Genomic DNA, 14,828 nt, shown 5'->3' with positions numbered 1-14,828 from the left:
AAATTATAATTGTGTTGGGCATGCTTATTTTTAATGGATTAAGAATATTATTTATTTAGATTACCCTGTTTTTTTGTTTTTCTTTTTCTTAACCATGAAAATTGCCCAAGGTTTTGCCAGTTTTCCATTCTATGCCACAAGACAAGCAATTATGAAACTTTTTCTTTCTATTTTTTGTTAATCCACAGGTTAGACTGTGCTGGAGAGATTTCAGGTATAGTGGGAATTCAATGGGGCAGCTCATGCCAAAGGACCATCAGTGAAAGCCACATATCATCAAAGACTGTGCATAAAAAAGTTAATTGGTACTAGTCTTCCCAGATGAGCAATTGGGTTAAAGAAATGAAAATCTACCAATCAGAGGCCATGGTAATCACCATCTGGATAGAACATCTGGATTGAAAGCCAGGCAGCAATTACATAAACTTCATTTCAAGCCAGTTTTTCAGACTCAGGTTTCAAGGAAGTCTGATTGCTGACAGTGCCAATATTAAAAAGAAAATAATTGGAACATGAAATTTGGGAGGCTTGAACCAAGATATTTTTATCAAAGCAAAAATAAAATGAACTACATTATTTCTGAAATAAATAGCATTGATGGATCAGAATAGACCATTACAAATCAAATGTTTACAAGAAAATTCAATGCATGACACCTTATAAATGGAGAGGCAATATGCTTAAAAGAAAGACATTGCTAAGAAATATGTTTAGATCTATCCAACAATGACATATTTTATATCTATTAAAATAAGTGGCTCTCCAGTGAACAGCAATGTTATACAAGTCTATCTGCTTGTATAGCAGCTTGTATATCTGCTTCAACAGTGAAAAACACTGAGAAATTCTATGGCACGTTGCAAGAAGTGTTAAATGCAACATGAGAGGATGTAATGCAAATGACCGATTCTCATAAACTAATGAACAAATGAAAGATTCTAAAATAATAGGAAGAAGTGGCTAATACAATAATGTGGGAGATGGTTTAATACTCTAGAACTGGCAAAATATTTTTTTTCATTTCCAACATCTTCTTAAATTAACATAAACACAAACATCAGACAAGGATATAAAAACCAGGAGACCATGAATTCTAGTCATTCCTTAGACATGATAGTCATATGGATGATTTTGAGCCAGTCACTCGTTCTTATCCCAACCCATATCACAGGGTTGTTTCTATTAGGAGAAAAGGAGGAAGGAGTATTAGGTATGTTTGCTGCCTTGAATTATTCATAAAAATAACAAAAATGGGATAAAATAATCTTTAAAATATTAACCATTTTTAGTGGAAACAGAAGATAGAGAAGTTTAATCCAGTCAGGCTATTTTCAGATGCAGAAGAGACCATGACTTATATAGAGTTGAACTGTGACTATTAAAGAAAGTAGATGTGCCAGCAAGATTTGACCTAAAGGAGCTACAGTCAGAATATAAGATCCAGGTAAGGAAAAGTTACCGCAAGATTAACTTATGTGAAAGAAAATATAAGGAGCTATGGGGAGAAAAAAGAGAAGTGAGGAAATAGATGACGTACATACCCCAGTTTGATAACTGAAAGGAAGTGAACGTGGCAGTGGAGTAATGTTAAATACTAAGAAGACAAAAGCCCATATCAATCTGCATACTTAGTGAGCTTCCAACTGATGGTGAAGAAGTAAAGGTAATAATTTTGTTTTCTATTGCTAAAGAATACATAAAGAGAAAGGATGTGCTGGAAAAGTAAAAAAGAAAGGAATCCTGGAGAAGGAAGCAACAATAATTTTAGGCAAATTCATGAGGGATGAAGATATGTCTACAACAATGAACATAATAATGCTTACAGCAACTGTCTTTCCAATTTAATATATGCTGTGAAAGAAAGAAAAAACGAAATTAGAAACCTTTGAATTATGAATATAGAGAAGTTACTAAAAGAAGGGACTGTAAGAAGAATCAATTAGTTGATCCCATATCAATAAAAACTAATTGCTCTCTTGAGATCATGACCACAAGCGAAGAAGAGATGTACTACAAAAAATGACTATTCAGCAAGGTTGAAGGAAGTAAAAGAAAGGCAATGGATTAATTGTGTGTAGGGGTTCAAATAAATTATCATATTTTCCTTGTAAAAGCTTATATTATTACCAGAAACAGGTCAAGATGGCGAGCATTTGTCCATTCAATCATTAGGAGTTGAGCCTGCCTTGATGGCATGTAAGCCAAAATAATTTAGTGGTGTTTTTTTATGTTCAGGAACTTCATAGAGGTGCTTTTTACACTGCTACACAGATGCATCTAAGCAGCCCATAAGAAAACTAGCTAGAAATTGATCCCTATAAGTAATTTAAAGGCTTTTTAAAAAGTCACTGTAATGTATTGGGGTTTTTGCTTGTACTGATTCATGTGTCTGTTTAAATGCTGCTTAATGGTTACTCATTGGTGTGTCTGTGTAACAGCTACAGACCAAGCCAGACTTGTTGTCTCCAAGAATATCATTGGTAGATTTGGGGCGGGAATGGGTTCCTTTAAACCTATTGGCCACTGCCTAGTGGCCAACCGTATAAATAGCTGCGCAGCAGCCTCTGTTTCAGTTCTGTTCTGCTTGACTCCAATAAAGCATGTTTCTGTTTGGAACCCTCCGTCTCGCTTATTGCCTGCAAAGAACCGGCTACACCACAGTCACAAAAATACATCTGATTTCATAGGCACCAGGTGCAGTAGCAGAGGAGGCCTGATTCTAAGAGAACACCAGATGGATTAGCAATTGCTTCAATAATTTCCAGTTTAGAGTTCTCAAAGGGAGGAGATAATATTTCCAAGTAAAATACATGGTTTAGCAGGGAGTAAGATAAATTAAGGGAGGAGACCTGTAGCTATTGCTAAATGAAACTACTGATTAAGAAACAAAATGCTTTTGAATACCAAATCAAAATCAGAGCAGTAATGGGAGAAGATGCTACTTTCATGTTATTTATGTGCGGTTCATAGAAATTCAGTTTAGCCACAGTGAGGAAACAAAGACCAGACACAGTAGGCCTTTGATCTAAATCAGTGAGCTCCTTGCCAGCAGCAGTGGATCATGTCTATGGTCCCTACTTTCATTTTTATCCTGGAGATAGTTTTGAATGTTGATTCTAAAAATATTGTTACAGTTCCCAAAATCCAGGAATATGTGGAAGGATGGCTGTTCTCGAAAATTTACCCTCTGGCTTTCTCTTAACTGCATGTATGGACTCCATTTCCCCTGTTTGTTTGTTTTTGGATTTTGTTTTTCGCATACTCAGAGCCCCTTTAAGTCCATTATCAAGTTTTCAGTGTTAAAATTATCCCAAATAAGCAATTTTCTGCCTTTTTCAGGATCAGGACTGCATACATCCTAAAATACCATAGGACGCTTTTGAAAAGAAAATTATTTACTCTCATAAAATCTTAACCCTGCTCACAAAGGAATACAACAGACATGTCAAACACAAGGCCCGGGGGCCAGATCCGGCCCGCGAAGTGGTTTCATGTGGCCCGCGAAGCCATCCTGGAAACAGTGAGGGAATGGCCCCCACTGCCTTGGCCCTGGCCCAGAGACCCTCCTTCTGCCAGAGACCCTCAGATCTGTCCCACTCCTGCCCAGGCCCCCATAGGCAGCCTTGATGCCAACGATGTAGAGCTGGCCACGCCCACCCAGTAGGCCATACGCACTCTAGCCACGCCCACCCAGTAGGCCACACCCACCCGGGCCCCTGAGGGCAACCGCAATGCTGATGCGGCCCTCAATGAAATTGAGTTTGACACCCCTGGAATACAAGGATTGGGATAACTTACTGCAGCCAGGTGACGTGACTGGGCGGCTGCAGCCATCTGAACTCTGCCAGGTAGGCATGGGTGGGCATGGCCAGGTCAATGCAGAAGATTAGGTGCAGCCAGCTTGGGGCAGATGACTTGGGTGGCTGAGTGGCAGTGAGTCATCATAGACCCTTGCCCACATGTGTTATGTGCCTCTATTTATCACTCTGCTCATTGCAGTTTCTCCAAAATGGAATGCTGTCCCTGTCTATTCCCTATAGTATCACCTCTGGTTATACTGTTGGGAATCTTTGGCATATATTAGTTGTTTACATGCTTGGGTATTTCTGGCTTATGCTCCATTTGAAGTGTTTTATGGTCCCTTGCTTTAGTAAGGGACACAAATCATATTCCACTCTGTAAGACCCAACTGTATGGCATCAGAAATAAAAATATGTGATGCAGAACAGGCTTCCATGAATCAGGTGTCTGATTTGGTGAAGACTACACTGAGACCAAAGCAATAGTTCCATTTTGTCCTGACAAACCTCTGATCTAATTAAACAGTAGGTTAACACATTGTGTCACATACTCGAGACATCACATGAGTAGGTAGCAGAAGAATAACAAGTATTAAAGTAATACTTTGTCCAAAGATCCATATTACCTCCACATGTTCTCTGCTTCAGGGAAGGTGACAGTAAATTCAGTTGCAGCCTAATGTACACTCAATTTGCTTCATCACCCTAACTTTGACCCGCAGTGACAAGGCCTGGCCTGCTTAACGTGAGAGATCTGCTCTACACTAAAAAAAGAAAAGAAAAGAATCTAAAGCAGAATACATTTAAGCTGACTCTTATATTGACACTGGTGCTTAGGAACTAACCAAGCTCCATTTCTAACTGTGCAGGGTAACTATTTTTCATTTTTATGACAGTTTCTTTAGCTTGGATATGGCTCCCTGCTTTCCTTAGTAAAGAAGCAAGACAGCTGATGGAACAGCAAAGGTAAATGCTGGTGGATGGCATTGGCTGCTGAAGGCTTCGTCTTATCTTATACATTTGATTGCTTTACATTGTTTGATCAATTTGTCACTGAGAGAAACATTAAGATTTCTGTAATCCATTGTAGTGCAAATATTTGGGACTCAAACTGATTGCGCTTCTAATTTTATTTTGGAAACTGGGTCCAATGAAACTATAAGGTTGTATTGAGACAAATTTAACCACAGCTTGTTTCCTAGGTTTGCCAAACTTATTGTCTAGACTCTAGGCTGATTATGTTTTTAATATAAATTGTTTTAATTTTTAAAATCAGGCTAATGAAGCTTGAAAATGAAAGGTTTCAACAAACATGACTTGAATTAGAGCACAAGGGATCTGAGGTTGGCCAAATTTCCAGGATTAAAATACCTACGTCTGTAAAATATATATTTTAAATGTGTTGTAGAATGTTTGTTTGTGCTGGTCCTCAGCATTAAACTTCTTAATTGCTCATCTGGCAAAAAAAAAGTTGAAACAGCAACAAGACTAGTATTTGCTGTAGCCTCCATCAAAATGTTGTTTTTCTTATTTCATATGGAGGACAAAATACTGTCATCTCAATACAATGTCAGAACATGCTTTTTTCATACTGCATGTTGCTTCTGATGATGATAAACCATCAATGGTAGCTAACTGAAGAGAGATCCCATAAGCTTGGCTCTTTCAGATCTCACAGGTCCAGGCTGAAGAGGAAACTAAGGTTTAATGTGAGTGAAAGCTTACTTGGCTTTACTGCAACAAATTTTTAAGGCCTGGGATCAGAGATTAATACTAACATGTAGGGAATATTCCCCTGTCACTGATTACCTACAGGCAGTAATTAAACCACTGGAAACAGAAAAAGCAGTTTTGCTGGAATAAGTAGTCCCAACAGATCATAAATCTTAAGTATTTATGTTGCAAACTGTTTTCACTATGGGTATTTTCACACATAATACTTGAAGCAGCTTTTTTATTTTCCCATAATTAGAACAAGCCTATATAATCTAAAATGATTTTCCCCAGCTCTCTAGGGGGATCAGATTGCAACTTTCATAATACCTAACAAGTCCGGGTCAGTGCCGATTGAGAACCATTCAGTACAGCTGTAGGGAACTCACATCAGGAAGACTAGGCCAAAATGGAAATATAATTTTAAGATAAGTTGTTTCTGCTTTCTTTTTCTCCTTCCTCTGGACAATATTCTTACCAATGTGCAATATAGACAGATATCAGGGAGGATGTTCAGAAGTGCTCACATTATCATGTCTTGTGTTCAAAGATATGTGTCCTGAAAATTTAAAAATAATTGCCTACATGGAAGGGATCTTCCTTTAGTGAAAACCTATTGCACCATCCAAATGTAACCTCTATGATGGTATCAAAATTCTCTTTCTAGCTTCCTAGCACTTTTCTAACTCCTAAATGTTCTCCATTTATTTGGGAAGTAAATTTAATAATCTATTTTATATTCTATAGAGCAGAGGCCCCCAATCTTTTAGGCACAAGGGACCGGTTCTGTGGGGAGAGGTTTTTCTGCAGACCAGAGGGGACGTGGTTTCGTGTGCTGCCTGCATTCCATCAGTGGGGCTTCGCTGCTTTGTGCAGCCTGGTTTCTGGCATGCCGTTGCTGAGTGCCGGTCCACAGACCGGGGGGTTGGGGAGCTCTGCTATAGAGGATTCCCAATAACCATATATTGTTTGCTATCAGTCCTTGTAGCACTAGAAATACAAAATTTCTTTCTGAAGGCATCCAGCAACAACAACAACAACAAAAAGGTGGTAAGCTGATTAAAGATTTGAAGAGAAATTTACAGTTTCATTATTAAGACTTTTTAGATAAATAATATGCCTGCAACTTGTTTGATTTGTCTTATTCATCAGAACCATGACACCTCACATGGCCAGATGGTTTTCCAGCTGAGTTCTGTGGAATTTTGGAGAGCCTCAGCAACAGAACCAACAGTAGTGAAAGAAGTGACCATTTCTACACCATACCTCTAATAACACACAACAACAAAGAAAGGTATGTGTACGAACATTTCCAGGGTGCACTACTGGTTAATTGCCCATGCCTTAAAGTGCACCCTAGAAGCTTCTACAATTCATTAACTCAATGAGGTGATTATTCTTGTTTATTGAAACTAGCTCTAGCACATTTTTGAACAACCATAGCAGTGCAGTGATAGTGCTATGAGAAAAGTCATGTCTTGAAAAGCAAAGCAACTTAGAAAAAAAGATCCTTGATAGAAGATAAAGACAGTTTTGTGGTACCTTAAAGACTAATTTTTTGACAACATAAACCTTCATAGATCACCATCCATTTCATCAGATGTATCAAGTAATGTTCTGAGAAAAGAACATAAAATACAAACAGATATTGTTGGAAAAGAAAGGAAAGGAAATGGCATGAGATATGAGGGATTGGGAGAATAAATATATCATCCATTAACAAAGCGATAGATAAATATAAAATAGAGGTCTTGCACTGGATAGCAGATAAACATACTTGTTGTGATAAAATCTTTTAATAGGTGAGATGCTGTTAAATCTTCTAATGAATTTTAACCCAAGATATCTCAGGATGAAATGGTCTCACTATTTCCTGTTCTGAAGGATTAATACTTACAGGTCAGTCAGTTTTCTAAAAACTGAAATGTTCCTTCCATGGTTTTAGGAATTAGTCATGTCTAGTGTCAGATTTGTGTCCCTTTATTCCTTTTCACAGGCTTTCCACTGCGTCCAATGAAAGATACACCGGATCACTGTTGACAAATGATAGCATATAACATATAAAAGGATTAAGAAAAATATCTTTTCCATGGGCTGTGGGTTTTTGTAATAATATTGTCAATATTTAGACAACAATAGAAAAGGAACGTATCAAATTTGCAGATGAAACCAAACTGGTAGGAGTAGCCAACACCCAGAAGATAGGCTTAAGATACAGAAGTTCCTTGACAGACTTATAAGGGCCCTATCTAACAAAAAGAAATTCAATGGTGAGAAAAGAAGGTTCCACATTTAGGCAAGAAAAAAGGCAAGAAAAACCAAATGTATAGGTATAGAACAGGTGGTAACTGGCTAGTAACTGTGAGAAGGATCTTGGAGTCCCAGTGGACAATCACTTAAATTTCAGCCAGCAGTGTGCTGCAGCTGCCAAAATAGGCAACACATCTTCTTATCTAATGAGTCCTAGGCTGCATTAAAAGAAGGACAGAATCAAGATCACATGAAGTGTTAATACCACTTGATAATGCCTTGCTAAGACCACACTTGGAATATTGCATCCAGTGTTGGTTGCCATGATATAAAAAAAGATGTTGAGAGTTTAGAAAGAGTTCAGAGAAGAGCAACAAAGATGACTAGAGGACTGGAGGCTAAAACATACAAGTTTTAAAGACTTCAGAGTTTCTTAGTATCAACAGCAAAAGGGTGATTAGAATGTTGATTTTGGAAAGTTATAAATGGACTAACCAGAAGGCAAGACAAGAACCAATGGATGATAACTAATCAAGGAGAGAATCAAACCAGAACGAAGGAAAAAATTATTTACTATTAGAACAATTAATCAGTGGAACAACTTGCCACCTGAAGTTGTGGGTGTTCCGATACTGGAGATTTTTAAGAAGAGATTGGTCAACCACTTGTCTGAAATGGTATAGAGTTTCCTGCCTGAGCAGGGGGTTGGACCAAAAAAATGTCCAGGGTCCCTTCCAACTCTGTTATTTTGTTATTCTGTTTTATATAAATAGTTAAGGCAGCAGACTTAGTATCTGGTTCTAAATGGACTAACAAGGCATATAGAGTGGAAATAAGACTTTGAAATTAATTACACAAGTCTTTCCTATGGGTTGTTTTGAATTTTATTTTTTTTAAAATGAAGAATTTGAAATTATAAGAAATATTGCCGTGGGAAAATGATTAGAGGAAAAACATAATAACAGGAGGTTTTGACAGTTGGGGTGCTAGAGAGAACCAGAGAGAATTGAAATTATAATTAAAGGAGAAGAGACCTATTAATACAGAATGGAACAAAATACTCTAATTGTGGAAGACTGTTAAGATATTCAGAAGTTTCTCTCAAGATTGTCTATTACTATAAAAATGTAACTTATAGAAGGGGAACAGATATCACTGGAGAAAACTAAGAGTGAGGCTGATTCAAAAGTAGATACAAAATGGGCTATAAGTATGATATGGAACAAGATGCTACACTGGCTTATAATGGAACCAGCTGATGTCTTAATATTTAAAAGGCATATTCAAATAACAAACCAGAATAATGACTTGGATAGCCTGCTTGTTTTGGATTTACATATGAGACCTATTAAAGTTTTAAAGTCACTTTTGAGAAGAGATAAAAAGGAAATGAAAAGAAATCAAGTGTTAGAACGTTACTTAAAGGAATTAAAAATCAAGATTGTTAAAAGCAAAGAGAAAGAATACACACTTGGATTATTCGATCAAGATTAATATGCATTATTGTTTCTGGTTACTCTTAATAGACTTTTGCTGATCAGGACTAAATGATGAGGTTTTGAAGGTTTATAGATAGAAAAGATGTGGGAAGAAGGGATTTTTTTATTTATATTTTTAGAGAAAGTAAAAAAGGATTATGTTAAAAAGAAAAGAAGAAATATAAAATTGAATTATTTGATAAAGGTTAAATTGTATATGTTGCTATTTCTGATAACTCTTAATGGACTTTTGCTGAGTAGGACTGCATGGCAGGGCTTTAAGAATTTGTTTATCAATAAAAGATGAGATATAGGAAGAAGATTTCCTTTGTGGTACGTTAGTATCAGAGAAGTTGATAAGTTACTGAAATTGTTTATACTTCTCTTGATGAAGAGGGAAGTCATATACATCTTTTTGTCGTTATATAGGTATATATTTCTTTTCATTTTTGCACTTTCTAATTTTTATTTTTACTTAATAATCAGTCTACCCTTCCTCTGCTATTAAACAAATACAACCTATATAGCTATCCTATTTTTTAAAATATTTATAAGAGCTCTATGAAATAGGCTGAAAGGCAAATGACTTGACAAATATCCGTGTAGTTCATTGGAGAGATGAATCAAAGTATCTCCATTCTGCTTGAGGTTCTCTCCAATCTATTTATTGTTCCTAATGTTCAGAACATTTTCTTTGCAATGAACAATTTGAATTGCTGGAAAATGTAGAGAGATGATTAGGAAATCCCTAACTGTCCAATTTTTTATATAAGAAATAAGATTCACACAGTATTGACCTCAACTATGAAATGGAAACCTGGCAAAATGTAATTGAGTGAAATTTTTGTTAGGCTATTCTCACTTCCATTAAAGCTATTTGCAAATTGTATGTGGTGAAGATAATATTTGACAGCAAATGAACAAAAATGAGGATTGGAAGATTCAGCCCCTACAGGGGATGCTGAAACTCTATTGATTATTATTGCATCTTTGTTTTAATCCAAAAAGCAAAGGCCAAAATAAATAAAATGCAGATTTCAACTCATATATACTAAGCAGGAAATAATTTGAAATTCGGAGAAAGACATTTCTTGAAAGAAATTTAAAGAACTAAAAAAAAAGACTCAGGCAAATAATAGCAATCCAGGAACCTCAGCACATCAGCGACTCCTACTTTATTCCTTCTGCTAATGACATGAGCCTATCAGGTACTGTCAATGTAATTACAGAAAATTGCTATAAGATAAACATCAATGTATTCTGAAAATTGTGCTGCAGCCTCAGGATCCTTTCTGCTTGTCGGATAAGCACCAGTTTTATTTCTTGCTTTTTGGCAAACTCAAGTAGTTGTAAAAACACTTCATCCATTTTCCTTTCACCTTAGACACTCTTTCTTTGGAAGATAAGTTCATAAAATCCTTCTTCCCATGAGCAAGCTGGCCTGGTTGGTATTAGAACAAGAAATGGATCTGAATAAACCTATCTAATCTGAAGATGTAAATCACTAAAATATTTTCATATTAATATGAATGTGAATATTATTTCATTTCTATACATCTCTGTACTTCTTATTACTATTAAATCATATGCTTCATTTCCCCTCTTCTTTAATGGGAATTCTTAATATCATCATTTGGTTGCAATGATAGGATGTTACTGTACTTAAATAAATTTCAGAAAAGTCATAAGAGGAAGTTCAGTTAGTGTCAGCACATCAAGTGACCTCTATATAATTCATCCTGATACACCTGAGATCTGAGTCATTGTGTTGTATATAGCAAGCAATTAAATTGTTTCTGTCTAACTACGGTAACTTAATGCACCATATGGTTTAGAAGGGAATTCAGGCTGGCTTTACACGTTAGTGATACAGCACATTTTTTTATGCTTCAGGTTCAAGCCATTATGTCTCTAGTCAAACAGTTCTTGTATATCAGAATTTGAAAGAGACCTAAGAGAGACATTGTCCTTCAAAATGCGTTAATCCGACCATCTGGATCAAAACTCTAATCTGATCAAAGCTTTGTCCCTTTATATTGCTTAATGCTATGGAGAGAATAGTCCATGCTGTCCTGAGCTACTTTATGACCATAATGTCAGATTTTATTGGGCATCTGCCATCCATCTATAAAGCCACACCTTATAAATGACAAGTAGCCAATTTGTATCTCAAAAGAGAGGAAGACACAAAAACTTTGGCTGCACAAATCCCACATTGCATTAAGGAATTATTGAATAATCCATAGTTGGCTGAATTCGTATAGCATACTACCCCAAAACAAAACAGAAATAATGGCATGGCCAGTGTCAGTTTGAAAGACTAAAAATGTCCTTAATATGATAAGGACTCTGAATGTCTGCATGACTGTTTATCATTTTCATATTCCTGATGCTTCCTTTTCTCATATTTAGTTAATAATACATCTCATTCATAGCCCCATATTACTTGTTCTTCTACATGGGATTTAAAATCTTGGAGTTCGCCTTCCAGTCCTGAGCAATGCAGACTGCTTGTTTGCCAATATTTCGTGCTTTGACAGTTGGAGCGTCTTAAGGAAATATATGCATATTGTATTGTAAACACTTTTCTTAAAGATGATTAAGATTGTATTGTGAGTACAGAATGCAGTAGACAGGCTGCAAGAGGTACAGTCAATCTCCATTTATTATACCTATTATTGTCTCATCTGTATTGATTGCAATTAGCCACTGATCCAATTCAAAGTCCTGGGCATTACCTATGAAGTCCTTTATAGAGTGACTATGGGTTACTAAGGAAGTGCTTTTTACAAATGAATCTATCTGTCCTGTTTACATGGTTGAGAGAAGATCATGAAGTTAGGAGGGTATGGGCTAGCAGGCCTGGTTAAGAAGGAATAGTAATTTCTCAGAATCTTTTGTCCTCTTCTCATGTGGCATTCACAAATTAAAGGTAGAAATGTGGCTATTTTTGTTACTATTATTTAACTACATGCTGTATATAGGATACAGCAACTCTGCCAAGAAGACAACTTCATTTTCTGGTGGCAGTCATAGCTAGGACAGCCTTTGCACAAGTTCAGGTTGTGCACCAGTTGTGGCCTTTCCTGTGTTGTCATTCAGGCCCTAGTCATCTCACAACCAGACTACTGCAATGTGCTCTACATAGGGTTACCTTTGAAGAACATTTGGAAGCTATAACTGGTGCAGAGTGCAGCTGTGTAGGCAATTCTTTGGGCCCCAAAAATGGCCCATGTAACATAACTGCTCGGCGACATGCATTGGCTGCCAGTCTGCTTCCAGATGAAATTCAAGGTGTTGGTAATCACCTTTAACACCCTTCATGCATGGGTCCAGGCTACATAAGGGACCATCTCATCCCATTGATCCACCCCACCCAAGCCCGTTCTGGTATGGGCCAGGTTCTTTGAGGACTGCCTCTCCCCAGTTATGTTTATTTGCCCCATCAGGTCTGGCAGGAGAGGCATGCTCTGGATAGGGTCTAACTATGGAATGTCATCTGAGCAAATCATAAGTGTCTGCAGATCCATCACATACCGGAGGGATAAACTGTTTCAACTCCTCCCCTCAGGGTGGCACTATGGGGCATTGCATGCCAAAACATCTAGACACAGGAACAATTCCCCCCCCCCCGTGTCATCACTCTGCTGAACACCTAATTCTTATAGTGTTGTCTAATATCTATGTATTTTTACCCATAGAGTGTGGTGATAGTATTGTTATAGAAGAAGAAGAAGAAGAAGAAGAAGAAGAAGAAGAAGAAGAAGAAGAAGAAGAAGAAGAAGAAGAAGAAGAAGAAGAAGAAGAAGAAGAAGAAGAAAGAAGAAGAAGAAGAAGAAGAAGAAGAAGAAGAAGAAGAAGAAGAAGAAGAAGAAGAAGAAGAAGAAGAAGAAGAAGAAGAAGATGATGATGATTCTATTGCTTTGCATGTACACTGAGTGCTTTTGTACCAGAGACAAATTTCTTGTGTGTCAAATCACTCTTGGCCAAATAAAGTTCAATTGAATTCAATTCAAATTTGGAATATTTTATTCCCTTTTTCTGGATATTCACACTACCACCTTATATTTTCCCCCTCTAATATATCTTTGCTTTCTTTCCCTTTTATCAGGCCAATCCTTGTATAAAAAGTTCCCTTGATTTTTAAAATTTTCTTAAATATCTATTGTTCACTTTATTTTTTTTATCCTCAGTTGCCTTTTGCTTTCTGATTGTCTATAGATAAGCATGTTTGTGGACGTCAAGTTACTTTTATTTATCTCCTTTTATTTGAGATCCAAATTCTTCTAGCACTCTATTCATTATATCTAGTTAATTAAATCTATTATTAACTCCATAATACATAATATTGCTGAGATTGTATATTGCTGGTCTGATAGTTATATTAATTTTCATTAAGGTATAATTTTGCAAAAAGCTCATGATTTGAGCCATAATCATCACATTTTATTTTTGCTGACTTAACAGAGCTTCTCCATTTTGCATGCATAGTAAATGATTAATTTGATTTCAGTGTTATCTGTCCAGTGCTGTTTATGTGTAGAAATATCTTTTAGGTTGTTGGAATAAGGTATCTGTTATAAAAATTAGATTATCTTGACAGAATTCTATTGTTCTATCCGCTGTTTTGTTTCATACCCCAAAGCCATATTTTCCTATTATTTCATCTGTTATTTTATCTCCAATTTTAGTATTCCAGTCTCCTGTAATTAGTATAATACTGTGGGTGTGTATGTGTTTTGTGTGTGTGTGTGTGTGTGTGTGTGTGTTCGGTGCTTAGTCAACAAAATGTTGCAAGTTGCCATTGTACTGTTCAATTTCCACTTTCCTATACCTATCTTTGGAATACATATAACCACCATAATATTGATTGGTTTGCCTTGTGTAGTGGCATTGTGGAAGACCATTATATTTCTAGGAATTTAATGACATATTTTAATTTTTCCTTCATTACTAGGAAAACTCTAGAAGTTTATAGTTCATTCTGAACCATCTTTTTCTTTCCCTTTTGCTAAAAAAAGGAGGTGGGGAGAAAATCTTCACACAGCTGCAAAAAGCACTGACATATGAGACTTGCCCAGAGTTTATCTAGTCCAAGGTCAGTACATGCAATCTCAGTGACCAGGGAAGTAAGGCCATGAAATCTTGGTGCTAAATTTTAATGAAAGCCCTGAAAATTGCTAATTATGATGGAGCTTCTGCACAGGCTTGAGCACTCAGTTTTTTGCATTAAGGTCCTTGGAAGTATCTCTGCTGCTTGAAATGGGGCTCTCAATACCTGAAGTGATAACATCTTGCCAGTACATTGCTTTTTTGAGTCTCTGTTTATTTACTACAATTAAATATTAAAGCTTAAAATTCTCCTTACCTATTGATGTGTTCATTGTCTCATTTGTCTGGCATCTGGCTACTACCTCACACTTGATAAAACACCCTGCACTCATATTTGGATCACTCCATCATATTTGAGGTTGTACCTTAACACACTTTTTACTACTAATGATAGCTACTCCATTGCTTCTATGACTTCCTTATCTATAGTAAAGTAGTTGATGTTCTCTGATGTGAAATTATTCTAATCCATTTG

At 36.5% G+C, this 14,828-nt stretch overlaps 1 protein-coding gene and 1 long non-coding RNA gene across 9 annotated transcripts in view; one reads left to right on the top strand and one right to left on the bottom strand.

The window, feature by feature from the left end:
- RBBP5 (RB binding protein 5, histone lysine methyltransferase complex subunit) overlaps positions 1–14,828 on the bottom strand; it is a 938,867-nt gene that overhangs the window by 555,216 nt on the left and 368,823 nt on the right. The gene's annotated exons all lie outside the window — the stretch shown is intronic.
- LOC310639124 lies at positions 3,788–13,252 on the top strand. Its single transcript, XR_014492241.1, has 5 exons — positions 3,788–3,848; positions 4,697–4,766; positions 6,666–6,807; positions 7,316–7,412; positions 12,943–13,252. It is a non-coding gene; the product is annotated as an uncharacterized lncRNA (long non-coding RNA).

This window comes from Vipera ursinii, assembly GCF_947247035.1.
Source record: "Vipera ursinii genome assembly, chromosome: 3".
NCBI classification, from domain to species: domain Eukaryota; kingdom Metazoa; phylum Chordata; class Lepidosauria; order Squamata; family Viperidae; genus Vipera; species Vipera ursinii.
Note: the sequence above shows the minus strand (reverse complement) of the source record. Positions and strands in the feature narration are given on the sequence as shown.